The sequence below is a fragment of the Phasianus colchicus genome, chromosome 2, assembly GCF_987193195.1.
Source record: "Phasianus colchicus chromosome 2, bPhaCol1.hap1.1, whole genome shotgun sequence".
In the NCBI taxonomy this organism is placed as follows: Eukaryota; Metazoa; Chordata; class Aves; order Galliformes; family Phasianidae; genus Phasianus; species Phasianus colchicus.
In genome coordinates, this window is record NC_143437.1 from 39,672,024 (window position 1) to 39,689,972 (window position 17,949).

The following is a 17,949-nucleotide window of genomic DNA, read 5'->3' on the forward strand; positions in this document are numbered from 1 at the left end:
TAAAAATGATACAGTGAAGTATTTCACACTCGACAAATGAGCATTTTGGTAATGGAGATATGTGGAGTTTGTGTTTTCCGTGCTTCTTATTTTGCAGGGTGCTAGATCTGTGCTGCTGTTTCAGGGGAGTGTTGTGGGTAAAAAACTGCCTCAAAATTCAGCTGGTGTCTGAAGGGTTACACAAACAGGAAGTTCTCCTTAATTCTCCTGAGAAGCACAGCTTTTGCCACGTTGATTTTGAGAGATGGAAAGCACTGAGGCTGCAGGAAGGTGTGCTGCACTTGTTCTAACATCGGTTGTTTGTCAGGTGGTGAGCAAGATTATTTCTATGTGCATTATCAAGACCATGCATTATACCCATGTAATGTTATTTTTAGCCTTTCTATATCATGCACTCCAAACTAATTAATGATTAACTGAGAGGATGTATTGCTGGCCTAACTTCTTAGCTACAATACAAGGCTTCATCAAAGTCCTTTGAAATGCTAGATAAAAACACTGGCAAGTACTGTGTATTACAATTATTACATATTTAGGAGACAAGAGATGACCATACAATAATGTGATGATTGAATGGAGATTTAATTTGCTGTTTCCTCAACTGTAATCATTCCTAGAGAATAGAGCTTGCAGTCTGAGAACCTGTTTAATATCATACACTTTGATGTACATGCATAAAGCTGTGCTGGTGTTCACACTTGTCAACCTCCTGTAGGAATGCCACTTTTGCCTCAGCTGCCCTGTGTGAGGGCTTAGCACCCACAACTTCCATTCTGCACAAGATCAAACCTTGCTGCCAAGATTATCATGCTGTAATATTTGATATGGTTTTGCACAAGGACCTCACAATGCAGCTCTGGCTGGGGCAGTCAGGGCAAAGTTGTCTAACTGCCAACCAGGGGTAACATTCTCCTTTCTGAGGCAAATTGCTCAGTGATATTTTTAGCAGCAAATGCACTGTCTGATGCATTTAGCATTCAGCCTCCAGGGCCACAGGACACATCACAGCAGCCCTTGCAAGAGAAAGTGACAGATGTGTGCAGGGGGCCTGCCAAGGGTGAGGTGCAGCTCTGGTGGCTGGCCAGGAGCTGGTATTGCTGGCAGCACAGCTTCATGAATGCTGTACAGAACAAGCTGTTAGTTCCTTTGCTACTAATAACATAATCACTCTTGCATCCACCACTGTTAATGTCCCAGAGCAAATGCAGGACTGGGTTGAGCTCCTCACAAAACTGGCCTGCCCCAGCCCTTCTTTGCAGGTCAGCTGCAGCAGTGGGCTGGAGCTGTGCTCAGGTGGGAGCTCCCAGGAGCCTTTTTCTAGCCCTCCCTCCTATATTTGCCTGTGGAAAGAAGAGGACATTTTTCTAAGGAAGCATTTGAGGGCAATGGTGATGCCGTGCACTCAGCCTTTGGGCAGATTGCAGCTCCCTCCCAGCAGGAACTACCTCATCACAGGAGGTGACAGCACACATGAGCAGGATTCAAAATACATTCCAAACAGATCACAGCATTTATTTCTGGCACCTTTAACACAGCAGGCAGCTGGAAAGCAGGTGCAGGTAGACCAGATGATGTGATACCAACACCTGAATTACTCTTTACAGTGTTTCTAGGGCATCATAGCAATGTACACAATTCTCACAATCCAGGAGGGGCTATCATAGTGCTCTAGTCAGTCCAGGAGTCTTGCTTCAGGTTTTACTTGACCAGCTTGAGCAGTGTGTGGCTGAAGTTTAGTGACAATTTAGAAGTTCTGCTCTTGAATTACAGGCTTCGAGTGATACCAGCTTCCTCCCATCCTTCTATGAGCACTTTCAGCAGTCACTCATCCTGGCTGTTAAAAGCCTATAGTTTGCTCCTTGTCCACTTGGCTATTGCAGCTTGCAGCCACTGGCTGTGTTACCCTCCCCCACGCACTGCAACCTGAGGCTCCTCTTGGTATGAATGGGGACATCCTGGTTCTGCTGTAGGAAAATAGAAAATAAAGCTGTTTAAATAACCTGACCAACTCTGCAAAGGTTTCTGTGATCCTCAGCAAATATTTTAGAAGTGAGGTGGTGGGTTGCTTCTTACTTCTAGGCACACATATATGCAAATATATATGCATGAGGCGTAGACTTTCTGCCACTCCTTTAAAAGAGTTAAAAATCCTTTCCTCAGGGTATGCGTGGAAGCTGTCATGTTTCTAATATGTTGCAAATCTGCATTTCCTATTGATCTTATCTCCTTAGCTCTCGCTGCAGCAGCCTCTGTTCCACATCAGAGCCCCGAGGCCTCCATCCTCATTAGAAAGCCTTTCCCAGGAGGCCAGGGCTGCAGCAGCTGATGGCAGATCCAGCAGTAACAGCCGGTGACCAAACTCCCTGAGCCCCTGGAATAAAAGCAAGAAGCAGTACGTGAAGCATGTGGTGCCTAAGAGCAGGCCTCCTAAACAGCCTGTTTGGCAGTCACCCACCCTCCCCTGCACCTAGCTGGCACTGACACTGCTGAAGAAAAACACAGCTTCTGGACCACATCAGGCTGCCCCTCCTTTCTGTTAGGTTAAACCACATGTGTATGGCTTTCCAAGCTACAAGTCCTGAATGTGCTTCTTAGCAGAGTTATTCAGACTGCACCGGGATCTAAGTGGTTTCCTTCATTCGCTCTTCTTACAGTCGCTGTAAACTTTTGAGCCCTGTGTTTGTGCAGTGCCTAACGCAGCAGGACCCTGGATGAAGACTGGGGAACCTCTGAGTCCAATAAAAATAATTCATAAAATTTTCATTTTTTATCAGAAGAAAGCATCAAACTCATATCCTCTTTAATATGCAACATATGTGAAAATCAGCTACGGGAGCAGAAAAAGCTTTCCTCAGTTGGGCCTTTCTAGGCACAGTTGCTGCTTCTCCCTCTTCTCACAGCAGGTGAGGAAACCTCAAAGAAACAGGTGTTTTTAATGGAAGAGACACGTCCCTGTTCAGGGCTTGTAGTCTGCTTGAAACAAGCCCATGATCCGCAGGTGGGGTCCCTGCTCAGCTGTGCAAACAGGCTTTTTTTTTTTTTTTTTTTTTTTTGTGTGGATTAAGTCCAAATTCATATGAAGTTTTGCGGCTGTGTTTTAAAAAGAAAAATAAATCAGAAAAAACAATAGCAGAGATTATGTTCAGTCTGGACAGACTGCAAGCTTTCCCGCAATCTAGGGATGGATCAACCTCAAAATTACACTTCCATAGCATCTTTTCTTTGCAGATTTCATGATTATTTATTAAAGGGAACATGCAAAAATATTGCAGCCTCCATGGGTCAGAGATGGGAGAAACATTTTGCCAAGGTCATGGAGACTGCACTAGGCACAGCCAAGGTCTGAGCTGTCTTCCAGATTTAGCACATCTGTTTAGAAGTGAAACCATCCATCTCTTAGTACCTGTGAGAACAGAGTGGGAAAAGTTGTCAGGATGTTTGTTAGAGAAGCTCTTTTGTATTTCCTGGCATCCATCTGTCCATCTGCATGAGGGGAGCTGGAGAGGCGAAGTGAAGGCACAACTACAACAAACACAGGGAGTCAAACCTGTTACCCAAGGTGCATTTTGTATCACAGGATTATAGAACTGCTGGGTTAGAAGGGACCTTAAAGATCATCCAGTCCTACCTCTCTGCTGTGGGCAGGACTGCTACCTGCCAGCTTGGCTGCCCAGAGCCCCAACCCATGGTCTTGAGTGCTTCCAGGGATGGGGCACTCACAGCTTCTCTGGGCAGCCTGAAACAGAAGATTCAGGAAGATATTCTTCATTCCTACCACTGCATCTCTGTCCCCACTTAACATTTTAAACCAGAAGCAGCTAGAATAGTCTGTTGTTTGGATTGTGTCTTGCAGGAAGAGAAGCCATATCATTTCACCTGCTCCCTGGGGCTACCAGGCAGGGTTACCCCCCTCAATATCTTCCTGAAGGGTGGGTATTTCACATTCAGCTATAGCCAGCAAAGATGAGCTTGCATTAAGCTGTTCTGGTGCTGTACACTGCACACAACCCTTTTCCTTTGGCATTTTCTCATTGCAGGACAGCAAGGGCTGTGAGTGACACCACAGGGAGTAAGTGACTAGAAGGCTAACAATACAACCTGCTGATATCTCCATTTCTACTACATCCCATTAAGCAATAAATGATTCTGGTGGAAGAGTGGAGACACATAGATAATTATGCAAATAGGGTCACTTTGCTATCAGAGGGCTCCTGCATTGCCCAAAATAGCACTGGTAGATTAGTACAGAAGTCACCTTTCTCCTCTGTTAGTTCTTGCCTCCCTTTTCACCCATAACTATAGCTCCCCAGAGCTCAGAGCAGTGACTTCTCACAGAGTACAAATGAATGTTAACAAAGCTCTGGATGCTTTCCATGAACATGCTAATGCATCTAGAGGTGGCAGCTTTGCTGTCTGTAGGGGCAAAGCAGACTGAAGAAGCACTTGGATTCTTCACCAAGAAGTGTGTATGAGGGCAAATAAACTAAAAGCTGCTTCAATTATGTGTTCCAGACTAGAAAAAACACCTGCTTTTTGAAAGTCTGGGGACTGTGCTGTCTGGGAGCAAATAAATGAGGGCTCTGGTAGAAATCATAGAATTACTTGAGTTGGAAGGGACATTTAAAGGTCATCTAGTCCAACTCCCCTGCAATGACAGGGATATGCACAGCTAGGTCAGATTGCTCAGAGGCCTGTCCAGCCTGCCAGAGGCTTTAGACCTGATTTACGCATACCATTAAAAAAGCAGAAGGAAGCAGTCATGATGAGAAATATGAAATACATTATTACACAGATTATTTTGTCCTCCCTGTTCTCCTAAAAAAATGGCCTTTTTGCACCATAGCTTAAAATCAGAGAAACAAGATGTGCAGGCTGCCTGCCCACATCTCTGTCACCAATTGTCCCTAGCAGACAAAAGCCATTGTTTGCTGCCACTAGTGATTGCTCCAGCAGCAGCAAAGCCCCAGAGCCAACCCTGAGCTCAGGATGTTTTTTGTACTAGGCACAGCACAGACAATAGTACAGTCCCTTTCTATAGATGACCACAGTTTGAAAAGAGAAATGCTCTTTCTTGCTGCCACCATCCTGGAGATGGGACTCAGAGAGAGAGCAACCACCGCCCATTTGTGTATCACATGGCCCAGACCAAGCACAGTGCAATGGATTGGGTGAAAAAGAGCAGAGCTCCTGTGGCTGCACAGTGGTCAATCTGCCTCTAAATCTTCATGTAAAACCTCTAAGTCCGGCATACAGTTCAGTGGGATCTTCTGACAAATTTCTGTCTTTGCAGTAGTTGTCCTCAGTGCAAAACTAAACTGAACTGAACTTGTCTGGATTTTGCAAAAGGAAAGCAACTATCCATCACCAGTGATGCCAAGACCAGAATTCCGGGCACCAAGCTAATAGGAGAAGTAAAAGCAACACCTATAAAAATGTGCCAGAGAGGTGTTTCATGTCATCTGATGACTCCTTAAAACATCCACAGCACAACTCTAAGATGCATGATGAAAACTGATAAAACTCTGCAGATTCATTTGAACTTGTCTTGGAGTTTTGGGGTTGTATTCAAACCCAGGTCTCAGGAGGCAGCAAGGTATATGGCCTGAAGGACAGCTGGGAGACCACACATGTCTGCAAACTACAGGTCCTGATTTTCAGTATCTGTGGGGGTAAATGGCATTCACAACCATAAATAAATCTTCTGCTTTAGCCTCTGATTTTCTTTTGCACCGCGGCAAATCCAGAACAGCCTAACCTACCTCAGAATTGCAGTCAGAATAAAATAGAAAGAGGAAGAGAGAAAGTGACAAGCCTTCATTTTCCTTCTGCAATCAACATGGCAGAATTCAATATATTCCTTCTATGTGTAGAGTACGGAAAAAGGGATATTTATCTTCTGATTGTAGATTGCATTGATTCTTGCTTTTCCCTTTGGGACAAAAGAGCCAGTCTTACAGTGTCTTACAGTACAGTGACTTTATAAAATGTCAGAATGGTACCAACGGGCAGTTCTCTTTGTCACCTGGCTGTGATGCAGAGCTGACAAGTGGTCATCACACCCTAAAATCCCTGACTTGTTTTGATCACTCCACAATTTTGAGATGGAAAACTCAAGAGGAAAATATGCAGGTTTCAGATGTTCCTCTCTGCTCTGATAGGTTGTTTATCAAAGTGCAGAAAAGCTGTTAAAGGTTTCCTTTGCCTTCTCTAACTTACTGGCTTCATCCCCATCAAGCAGGAGTACAGTCCTTGGGCTCCAGACACTGCAGTGTGAAACCACATGGATTTCCTCTGAGGGCTGTTTTCCAACATCCTTCATGCTGGGAAGGTGCCACTGAGAACCCTTATGTCTCTGCCCACCGTATCTTCTGGTTCCACCTGGGGGCATACATCAGGCAGAGCCCCTCCAGTCACATCCCATGCCTGTGGTGGTGAGGTTAACGTAGGCATTGCCCCTTCCCATGCACTGATGGTTGTGTCCCCACAATGAATCACTGCTGCTTCGTTACCAGCAGCTGGTGCTTCGCCCAGTGGGGAAGTGTGAGCTGCATGTCCTTTGGAGACAGTGAGCTCCGTGCCTCCACATGCTTTTTGTCTCTTGCCAGCCACAGTAAAACAAGGGGCTTGAAGCTGCTCCAAGAGCTGGATTTCCAGCATTGCAGCCTGACGTGCTTGTGGCTGTCTGCTGAAACATAAGAAGCTGACTCAGGACATGGCCTTGGCTACCCGGAGAAACTGGGAATTCCTCAAGATCCAGCTCATAACAGGGTGCGTGTCAGCTGGGTGCCTGCTGTTACCTCAGCTGGACTGTGAGGCTGCCCAAGCCGCAGAAAGTACCTTCTGATTGCAGAGAAAGGAAGGCTGGGATGGTAAAAAAAACAATATTTTTATACAGTGTGTATAAAATGTATTAGTATTATATATGTATAAACATTGTATGCACACATTTTTTACAAATATTTGGTTTTATTCGTTCATTTATTTTAATGCCTTAATTCTCCATTTTATATACTGAAATTCATCCAATTTATATACTGCAAGAAGTGAGCATTTAGTGCAGGCAAGAAATTGGAATTATTTTAAGGCACTTCAATTTGGGCACAAAATGGAGAAAGCAACAAAAATTCCCACTGTGTAGATAGCCTTGGAAGATCCTGGATGGATGGATAGAGGATGAGCAGAGAAACAATGCAGTGTCTTGCTCATTATGAGCTCATTTGTTTCCTTTTCTCCTGTTACATGAATTATCTAATCATCATGTAGTCCTTCCTCCATGCTAATTCCCAGGCTCTGCTGAACAGTCCCAACATCAATGCTGTGATCACACCTTGTTGTTTTTTTTCAGGCAACACTACAAAGAGTACAAGAAAGGAGAAAAAAAAATACGGAATGAAACAACAAGAAACTCTTGATGGTGTTTCTATTTATGCTTCTAACACCAGGAGTGAAATGTTATAAAGCACTCCAAATGCTTTTAACAAATGTTTTTGTTTTTTGTTTTTTAATCATCTTCCCCACCAATCGATCTAGGCAGTGTCACCATTGGGCACTTCCACTTTTGCCTGTGATCCCACCACCCAACAGAGGCAACCATGTTCCCAGAGTTACCACACCTGCACCACAGTGGCCAGCATGGAAGCCCTGTACCAGCTGTGACCAGCCCCAGCTCTGCTTTTCCACCATCCTGCTTCTCCATCTCCAGGTGGATAGCTACACCATTGGCTGACAAGAGCTCAGAGACATAGCTTTCTGAATACAGATCTCCATTCAGATCTCCATTCAGATGCCTCAAAATTTTATTCTCCGTTCAGTTTTCAGCCAATCCAGCAGGTCTGAGGAGAGCCCCTCTGGCTAGAGCCATTCAGCATTGCAGGTATGGACTGGGCCCAACATCAGCTGTTTTTCTAGTCCTCTGAGATAGCTACTGGTGAGAGAAAGGATATTTTTGTTAGCCATTCAGTTGCTGGGCTCTCTTACACTTTATTCAGCTCTCATTAGTATTTACTGTCTGGGTCTGTTGCCTCACAGTACTTAATTTATTAATTTGTTTCAGCACCTCCTCTTTCAACACCTCAGGTTCTCACCATGCTTTATTTTTATTACCTGAGTGTAGTGAGAACCTACAGCACACTCTGTGGAAAAAACTTGGGTTTAAAGGGATCACTGCCATAAGATTACCACTTGTTTAATTGCTCTATTTCTTCACGACCCACTGGACAAATTTATTTTCCCATATATTAAAAGGAATAGGTGCGTTTGTACTTTACTATGACCTTGACTTCTTATATATTAATGATGCCAGACTTTTTTCCCCACGGAATTAAGAATAGATCAATTCTTCCCTACAAGAAAATCAGATATACATCAGTCTCACTCCAGAAACAGAAATATAGACAGAGATCAGGCTCCCAAGGTTTGACAGCAGTCATGAAAGTCATCTTAGGAGAGAAAGATAAATAGAAAAGAAAGATGTCTTTCCATAGCAGTCTTTTTCTTTCCAATCTGTGGGACCCTGATGCTAAAATAAAAACCATCTTAACCACCTTTGTACATCCCCAAGCAATATATCTTCCTCACCTAGTGATTCCTGAGGCAGTCCATTCATCCTCTGCATTCCTCAGGACTCCCAAAACTATCAGTACCCAAGATCTGCGCACTCATGGCATGGAGGCCCTTTGGCACCGACTGGGTATTGAGGCTAATGTTCATTTATGACAAACAACTGCAAACATACAAATATGTATATATATATATAAGTATATAAAATTCAATCAACGTAAAACTGGTAATTATTCGTGTGGAGAGATTTTTCAAGAACCCAGGGTCAAACCGAAACCAGCTGTCAACCCTCAGTCAATTCCAAATTAATAACACGATGAGAGAAGGGCCTCTAAAGGTTTTTTAATGTGTTTATATCCAGACTTGATAAACACAGTCAAGAGAGAGAAGATGGAAGAGGCAGGAAGCTTAACAGGGTTACTTTTCCGTAAAAAACAACTTGTGAAAACATCTGCAAAGCCCACAACTTCCCAGATGTTCTCTTTAACAGAGCACTTAACTTGTTTATATTTTGCCTAACACTGGAATCGGGGCAGATTATTTTTGTTGCAGGGTCTTTGCAACATTTTGTAGGTGGTCTTGTAAAAGAAAGCAGATATTTAACCCCACCACCACCTCCTTCTCCTTTGCCCTCGTTGTTTATACAGCGGAGCTTGGTACCAGTTACCTCCGATAGCGCGTGTGTGGGGGGCCCACGGGCCACACTCCGCTATCGCTCAGCACTTCATCCAGCAGAACGACTCCCTTGGCTCTCTGCACGGGTTACAGACTTCAGCCAGCAAAAATGCAGGGTGATCCAGACGTTTTGCTTCAGGGATTGCAGGGGCACACACGTGTGCAAGCTCACTGTGGGGCTTTAATTGCTGCCAGACCATCCGTCCAAAAGCCAGGGACAGTCAGGATGTGAAATCATTCCTCTCACGCCCATGGCATGTGGCATGATGCAGCTCCACAGGCCTTAGGAACCAAGTTTCCCCCCCGAGTATGCTTGGGCTTGGCAAGTCACAATTGATTGGGTCCTGGATGGAAGGATCTCAAAGGAAAACCAAGGAGTTGGAGGAAACAGTACGGGTTGTTTTTTATGCTCAACTTATAGTTCTGGATGGAGCTGATGCTCTTTGCATCCTGCCCTGAAGGGCTGTCTCTACAGCAGCAGTATTTTTATGGAAAGCTGTTAGAGTGTGACCCAAAGTGATGGGCAAAACAGGGCCAGGGATGTCTCCTGGGGAAGATTTGCACAGTTGTAGCTTGGAGCTAGGAACATTGCCCCCAGAAAGGTCAAACAGGATTTACCATAGGTGTCTCATTGGCATTAGTGCCTTAGAAAATCTTTTTGAATGTGTCTATATGATTGACAGGCAGAGTTAAGTCAAAGAGCCTGAGGACACAGGAAGTCTTGTATTACTATAATCCATTTCTTTTTTCTTCTTCTTCTTCTTTTTTTTTTTTTTTAATTTGAAATGAATTATTCCTCAATGTACTGGGAAGATTTAAATGAAAGGCGCTGCAGAAACACTCAATGCTTTTCAGTAATGATATTTGCAAGCTGGTGACAATATCCTATCCCTCTGACAAAGCACAGATTCTCCAGAGCCGCTCTGTAGTTAACTGCATGAACGCTGGGATGCACACAGACAATTGTATACATGGTTATGATAAAGCTTAGCATATTGTCTAAAGTAATCTTTACTTGCACTTTAAATTAGAAGTACACACTGAAAAGTGCACAGACAGCTTTTCACAGTGGTGTGTAAAACATCTGTGAAGTGTACTTGCTCTCTTTCTACATTGTCTTTTCAGAGCAGTGTTCTTTGATTCTTTGCATGGTGGTTTGTTCTTCCTTATTCCCTTTTATAGGCACTCCGTTTGGTTTTCCCATGTGTGGGAAAAATATTGACTTTCAGCACAAGCCGATCTGCAGGGAATGGTGTTGAGCACACCATATGGTGCAGGCGGAACATCTGTGAACCTCTTACGCTGCAGTTCTTCTCTGCAGACCAAGGGTGCCATCCACACGCAAGCTAAAGGGAAACGAATATGACACGAGCATTTTGCAGCAACCTTGATGTATGAGAGACAAAATTAATCTGCTAGAGGAGACTGTAAAAAAATCAGAATGCTATGTTGTGCTAAAACAATTTCCCTAATGGAACTGTATTGCCCCTATTACACTTCATTTCCTGTTAAATTGCAGTATCTATTTTCTATTGCTGTCATGTAGCTCTGAAAACAAATCTCACGGCGAACAGCAATGTCTCGTCTTACAACTTGGAGGAAGGTTAATTAAATGGCATGGTGCTGGCACTTGCTTGCTGCAGCTCCAACCCGGGAATGACAGATTACAGCTAGCAGAGCAGCCCACGTGTCACAGAGCTGTGCTGGGGGCAGTGTGCTGGGGACATTCCCACTCAGCAGTAAGGTAATTTATATCACACAGACTTTCTTTGAAGGAGAGTTCAGGTGTGCCCGTGTGCCTCAGGCACTTGAGATATTTTTGAGGCCTTGCAGAGTCATGAAGACCTCTTACTTGCAGTGGTCATAGAACTGTAGAATCACAGAGTCATTTAAGACATAAGGGGCTCTTAAAGACCATCTAATCCAACTCCTCTGCAATGAACAGGGACACCTATAGCTCAGTCAAGTTGCTCAGAGCCCCTGACACTGAATGTATCCAGGGTCAGGGCATCCACCACCTCTCTGGGCAACTTGTTCCACTGCATCACCACCCTTATTGCAAGCTGTTGAAGCCCAGGTCCTATGGAATGACGTTTGTTAGCAATTAATGGGGACCAGAGAGTCTCCAAAATGCTCTTGGTACTTCCATGCTTTCCAGGGCCATTTGGATCTGTCAGAGGAAGCACAGCAAGGCGCTTTGGTAGATGTGAATCAGTGCACAGTCCTTTCTTTCTTACAGCACCAGTGAATAGGGGGCTTTTCTGAAAGTGATCTGCAGTGATTCTTCACTTTTCTCAGAAATCAAGATGCTGTGAAATAGGAACTCTATTTTTGAACTGACAAAAGAGAAAATATCTTGTGGCTGGATTGTGGTTGGGGACCAACAGATGAACACTACGCTGAAAACCTGCAATTTCAGAAAGAAAATCCAAACATGTCTTTGCCTAAAAGTATAATCATAACCTTTTTTACTGGGAGGACAGCAGATGAAATAGGAAAAAAAGGCACTGTCACTACTGAGGTCTGGAGAGGAATGTTTGGAAAGCTTTGCTGCCTCCTGTGCTTGTGGCATCCTCGCATCTTCAGCACCACATTGCTCATTTATAAAGGCAGTGACTGGGGGAGTGCTCTGGAGACTATGGAGTAAAACCCTGGTACAGACAATGAGAAAAATGCTGCCGAGTGGCACCCGTTCCCACACATCCTTGTACACATGAACAAGTACACCCAGAGGGAAAATCACCCCAGTGTGTGGGAGGATCAAAGACAGATTCCTGCACCCACATCAGCCATGATGGGCACCTCAGGGAGAGACACTTTTCCTTTGCACATCCACAGAGAGCTGATCTGCTGTGCCAGTGCAGGAGGCCAGCCCAGGGCCTTTGATCAGGATACACTTCAGTGGGATCTGAATGTTGCATGGGCCTTGACGTGCAGAGAGAGGAATTTTACCCCTCCATAAATATGCCGTGCCCTGGCAGCCCCAGGGCTAGCTGGGGCTTGGGAAAAACTGCCCAGAAAGAGCGGTTCCTATGCTTGTTCAGCCCATGGTGTTAATGGCAGTGTGTGCAGCACCAGCTCCCCTCTCCCACAGGGAAGGAGCTGAGCGTTGCAGCAGGGATGCCAGCAGCAGGGATGCGAACAGCCCCGGGGTGCAGCTGTGCCAGTGCCCTGCTCACCTCCTCTGGAGTGGGATGCACAGAGTGTTTACCTTGAGTTAATTATGAGCACATTTAGAGGAGGTTTCCATCATGGAAGACTGAGGAGACTGATAAAACCAAAGTCTGGTTCCTCCCGAACTGTAACACAAATGTTTCCTTTGGCCCTCTACTTTATTGGCTCCATTCACGGTGGTCTCTAAGGAGCCCGTCAGAGGCCCCTACACTCGTTGCAGTTAGAGCAAGCATGGTTTCCACAGACAATTGCTTGCAGCTTGCAAAAGCAGATTTGCCAAACCACACATAATAAATCAAAACACAATTTCCAAGCACTAGAATGAGCAAAAGCTATGTTTTATTACAATGCACTCTTTCCAGAAGGATTTATTGGCCTTGCTTTTTCAGGAACACTTAATGAGAGGGAGGAAAGCAGGTGGGTAGTACAGAAACTAGATGGCACAGGTAGGCGGCTCACTGACTTTCTCTGGTTATTCTCAAAGGCAGTCATTTCACAGCTGCCAGAGTTACAGTGTTTGGGAGCTGCCTCATGTTCCCACATGCTAGGAGCTCGAGGAGCAGCCCAGTGAGTGCAGCTGCAACTCTCTACCACCATTCAGAAGTAAACTTCCTTCAGAAGGAACTGTACTCGTTGTTTTAGATGCAAACAACTGACAAAGGAGCTGAAGATAAGAACGTACATTGTTTTTTAAGTCTATAATAATGGTATTTCTTCTGCATCCTAGGTAGTTTCAGTTCTCTCAGCTCTCTTTTCTAACCGACATTTGAGAATAACTCAAGTTTCTCAAACATGTTTTTTTTCATCACAGGTGGTAACAAGATGCTACCTGATAGCTTCCGCCTGCCACTGCCTGTTGTTCCCTATTAGGGTCAGTATTTTCAGTGTGTGATGCAAGGTTATAGTATCCTGCAGCTTTTTTTTTTTTTTTTTTTTTTAATAATATATTGTATGAGATCTTTCTGACAGCTCTACAGCTGTTTTTTTTTTTTTTTTTTTCGTTTGTTTGTTTGTTTTTCATTGTGGCTCCCTGTTCTCTCTCTGCAGGGAGCAGGCTTTTAGAAATCCAGGCGACACCTCCAGTTACGAGCCATAAGGCATATCTCTGGCATCTGATTTGTAGAATAATCTGTGTGAACCAGGAGGTGCAGGGAACTGCTTTCTCAACTGCGCCTATCTGGTTCCCATCTTTTGTTAAATACGCGTTAATGGGCAGAGATTGGGTGCCCTCTCCCCCACCTAGGGGCAATGCTTGTAATGCAGACCCATTCTTTGTCGGAGGATCCTCACTTAAACCCATGTCATCTCTCCCTATCACAGGCATTTCTTCATCTGAGCTCCCTGGGAACCACGTCCATCTCAATTTTGCAGCCTGCTTTACTCAGTCGCAAACATCGCTGCAATATAACCCCCCTTCATTTGAGAGGCCCACACGCAAATATCAAAGTGAGCTAATGTGCGGGGGAGGAATATTTCTCCCTAATTTTCCAGAGTGGTTTTCAGGGATTCTCACACACGCATATCCTCACAGTGGGAATGAAGCGTACAACTCCCTTTAACGTTAGAGTTTTAACGTCTCCTTTAGCTTAACCCCAGTTAATTATTGTGGAATCCGTGCAAACGGCATCTCAAGTATCTCTCTCATACTCGTTAATTTTCTGTACTCACTAAAACATTCACTATTCCTACAGATTACGAATGCCCTGCGGAGGCTATGCTAATAACGCTTCCCTTAGTATCTCTGAATAGGCCCATAAAAAAAGAGGTAGGTTTCCATTCAACCAAGTGGGTGACAAGAGGGTGCTTTCGGGTCCTTATGCTCACACCTTTCCCCACAGCACACCTTTAAGCATATTCCTCCCACACTAATAATCTGCCGGGTTTTGGTGTGACTAATTGCAAATGGCAGGGGAGATTGGGCTTAATAAGAGGTAGTGCTGGAACATTTCCTTCCAAAGTGCCCTCCTTTGTTCAAAACGTGTCATCGTGTCAGGAAACGCACTTTTTCACACGGCATCAAGAGGAACCAAAATTAAGTCGGGCTGTCATCTTAGTCTTGAACGAGAAATAGCGTGCAGGAGGAAAGGCAGAGGCAGCCGCGGTGGGAGCCATACGAGGTGGACGGTGGGTAAACCACCACTCCCCTGCCATTCCCTCTCCTCCCAGCCCAGGGGAAAAAAGGAGGCTTCCAGACGAAGACCCAGTGGAAAATCTGCCTCTCCCCCAGCAGATATCAAGGCTTCCTGTGTTTCCTTTCACTTTGTCTCTGCACCTTTTCCCTACCACTGGAGTATCCAACATTTGCCATATAGAATAATTAACAATAATGAGGTCCCTGATGGACTTCACAAGCTGACTGCAATTTCTTCATTTTCTGAAGTAAATTTTGCCTCGGACAAAGGTGAGCTGCCTGCATGTACAAACAGCCAGACCTAGTAACACTGTGATCTTCCAGTCTCCTCCTAGTGCTTGGTATCTATTACTGGAGGAGGAGTTAATCTATAATCCTCTAATAGTTTCTTCTAATTAATAACCAGCTGGATCAGCCAGACAAAGGAAAGGTGGGGCATGGCCATCAGCTTGTGTTTGTGGGCCCAAAGTGCCAGAGTGGACCTATGGCCAGCCCCCTTCCCAATGCTAATTGTTCGCATCTGTGGGGTCTGCCTGCCTGCAAAACCCAGGGAGGGGATGCCTCCACTTTAGGTTTTCAATAAGAAACCACTTTTTTTCTGGATCAGATTATTCACTTCCTCAAGCTGCAAGAATACACAGATGTTGCAGGGCCAGACAGTCCTACTGCTCACCAGGGCTGAAGGAAATTACCCACTTCTCCCAGCTATTTATTATAGGGGATGGGATGCAGCATTTCCACTCCCACCTTGTGTTCACACATACAAGATCAGCAAGCAGAGAGAGCTCTGCCCACTCTCGTCACACTTTTGCTGTAAAACCTGGACATTTTCCAAATTGAAAGCAGGTATGACCCATCCTCCCCTCCCCAGCTCTCAGAACATCCCAGTCTTACTGCTGCATTTTGCAGCATCCTCAGAGCACTGATGTCTGGAGGTGGTGATGAAGCTTGCCACAATATAGGGATATCCTATATTAGCCTCCCAGCTACTGCTTTCCTTTCTCCAGAAGCCTGCAAAGCTGCACTGTAGGTGTTGCAAGGCAGCATATGACATGCCAATAGATGCGGACCAGACATCCCAGAAGATAGCATCATTTGTAGAACATCAAGAAACCAGGCATTTCCTTTTGTTCCAGATAGCAGTGAAAGGCAAGAAAAAAAAAGCACCTCACAGTTTTCCATGAAAGACATGCACACACAAAAGAAGATTTTAGTTTGATTGAAACATTTTGTATCAGTTTTGTCTTTTAGTTAAGACATGTTGCAGTAGAGATAATCACCCTTTAAAAGTCACATTAAAATACTGTTCCTAAGAAATCAAAACATTTAAATCTGTGACAATATTGAAACATCCCACTTCCCTGCTTTCAATCTTCCTCATTGCTCCCATTCTTCAAAAAAAACAGAGGATTTTGTTCCAAAGGGAGCTTTGTTTTAAGTGGTTTAGCCATACTCATCATGACTGGATCTTACCACTTGCTGACAAAAAGAAGTGACAGATTTAAATCCTCATGTGATGTGATGGCTTGGATGGCTGGGCCACATTCCAAATCTGCCCCACCCTAACTCCTTCTGTCTCCCAGAACCTTCCCATCTTATTGGTTGTTTTTGCCTATATCTGTATCTGTACCCTAAGCTATATCCTCTGAAATTTATGGCTTGCCATCAGTCCTTGGCCCCTCATCAGAAGGCAAATACTAGTGCTAATTATAACAGTAACTCTCTGGAAATTTTTCAGCCTGGGCTTTACACAATTGAACATTGCTCCCCACAAAATGTCATTGTACCAAAAACCAAAAATCTGGTTGTCCTTATGGTGGCTGAGCACAGGCAGTTAGTGCTAGGTTCCCTTGACTCCGAATTACTGAAGGATAATGGGATCAGGGCTCCTCCGCAGAGAGCTGTGAGGATGTTCTGGACTGTCCCGAGCACAGAAACACTGCAGTGCTGCAAAAACTATGGGAAAGAGAGTCTCATCAGACCTTAATCTTCTTGCAACATGTGGCTGATGTGTTCAGTGCTGCCTAGGCCTTTCCCTCTGAAAGGATATCACAGAGGTCTTTTCCTCATTAAATAAATTAAAAAAAAAAATCAAACCAAACTGACCAAGACCATAGTTTATTTTGTTTCATGTTATACGTTTATTTTAAATGTATTAGATTTCCTTTAAAAAAAAAAATGCAATAACTGATAAAGAGTGCATATGGATCTTTTCAGCTTAATGCTTTGTTTACACTGAACACTGGTTTGCCTGCAAAGTGTGTGCTTTAAATTACTCTGCTTTATTTTAAACCAAATATTAACCTCCTTGTGTGTGTGAGAGAAAAGGTTGTGGAGAGGCAGCCAGATGATGAGGAGCACGTTTTGTGACACGCCATTGGCAGGCACTGGGCTGCTCCACCACCCTTCGGCCAAGGCCTGGAGGCAGAGCCGTGTCGCATGAGGTCTGTGCCATAACACATCTCTCCCATAAAAAAGGGCACTGGGAAATGTCACACTGAGGGGCCGAAGGGATCTGAGGCAGTGCTCCAGTCTCAGCTCAGGAGAGAGGGGACTGTTGGACCCCCTTGGCTTGGGCCTCCATCGGGATGCAAGGTCAAATTTCTCCTGTAGCTATGGAAGTGTCAGCACCCAGCTGGGACCTTTTAGGAGCTGCTGCACTGAGGAGGAGCTGCTGCTGGGTTTCCCTTAAGCCCATGACAGTAATACAAAGCCTAAAATGGCTTTCCAGCTTGCCTTCAAAGTTTTGGGCTCAAGCTAATTCGACTTCAAAGTCAGGCAAATCCACAAAATTTCTAAATCTCCTCAGCCTGTTTCTAAACACAGACCCGACATGTAACAGAGAGCTTCCTGCCTGCTAGACACATACCCAGAGCACGAAGCAAGCACGAATATCACAAACTGAATCCCCTGAAATAGCTCCAGACTGCCTAGAAAACATGACCCAGACTTGAATTAAATCCTTTAAAACCAGCAATAACGCTTCTCACAAGCACAAATCATGTGATTTTACAGTGCCTTCCAAAATGAGTCTTAGCTCCAGGCTTGAACTGACTTTACATGTCACTTCCAGCCCACAGCCTAACTTCTCTGGATGTCATGGGCTGAGTTCTTTTCTAAGAAAACTTTTTCTCACTGCTTGCCAGCAAATTCAATCTTATTAAGAGTAAACCACCCATCTGTGGCAATTCTCATGAAGCTAAATGAATTCTGAAGGGGTGGATAAGAGCAGGATAGAGTCCAAGTGCATAGGTTTGGGCAGACTTTATATATATATATATATGTATGTGTATATATATATATAAAAATAACCTCTTTTTTTTTTTTTTTTTTTTTTCCCAAGGCTGACATGCACTCAGTATCTCATGCCTTAGTCCCATTCTTCTTTTTGTTATTTCCATGTCAACTGA

At 44.4% G+C, this 17,949-nt stretch overlaps 1 long non-coding RNA gene across 1 annotated transcript; it reads right to left on the minus strand.

The window, feature by feature from the left end:
- Positions 1–1,571: 1,571 nt before the first annotated feature.
- LOC149918973 (uncharacterized) lies at positions 1,572–2,776 on the minus strand. The gene is made up of 3 exons (XR_016464689.1): positions 2,483–2,776; positions 2,074–2,371; positions 1,572–1,964 (listed from the first exon to the last, which is right to left on the minus strand). It is a non-coding gene; the product is annotated as an uncharacterized LOC149918973 (long non-coding RNA).
- Positions 2,777–17,949: the final 15,173 nt, after the last annotated feature.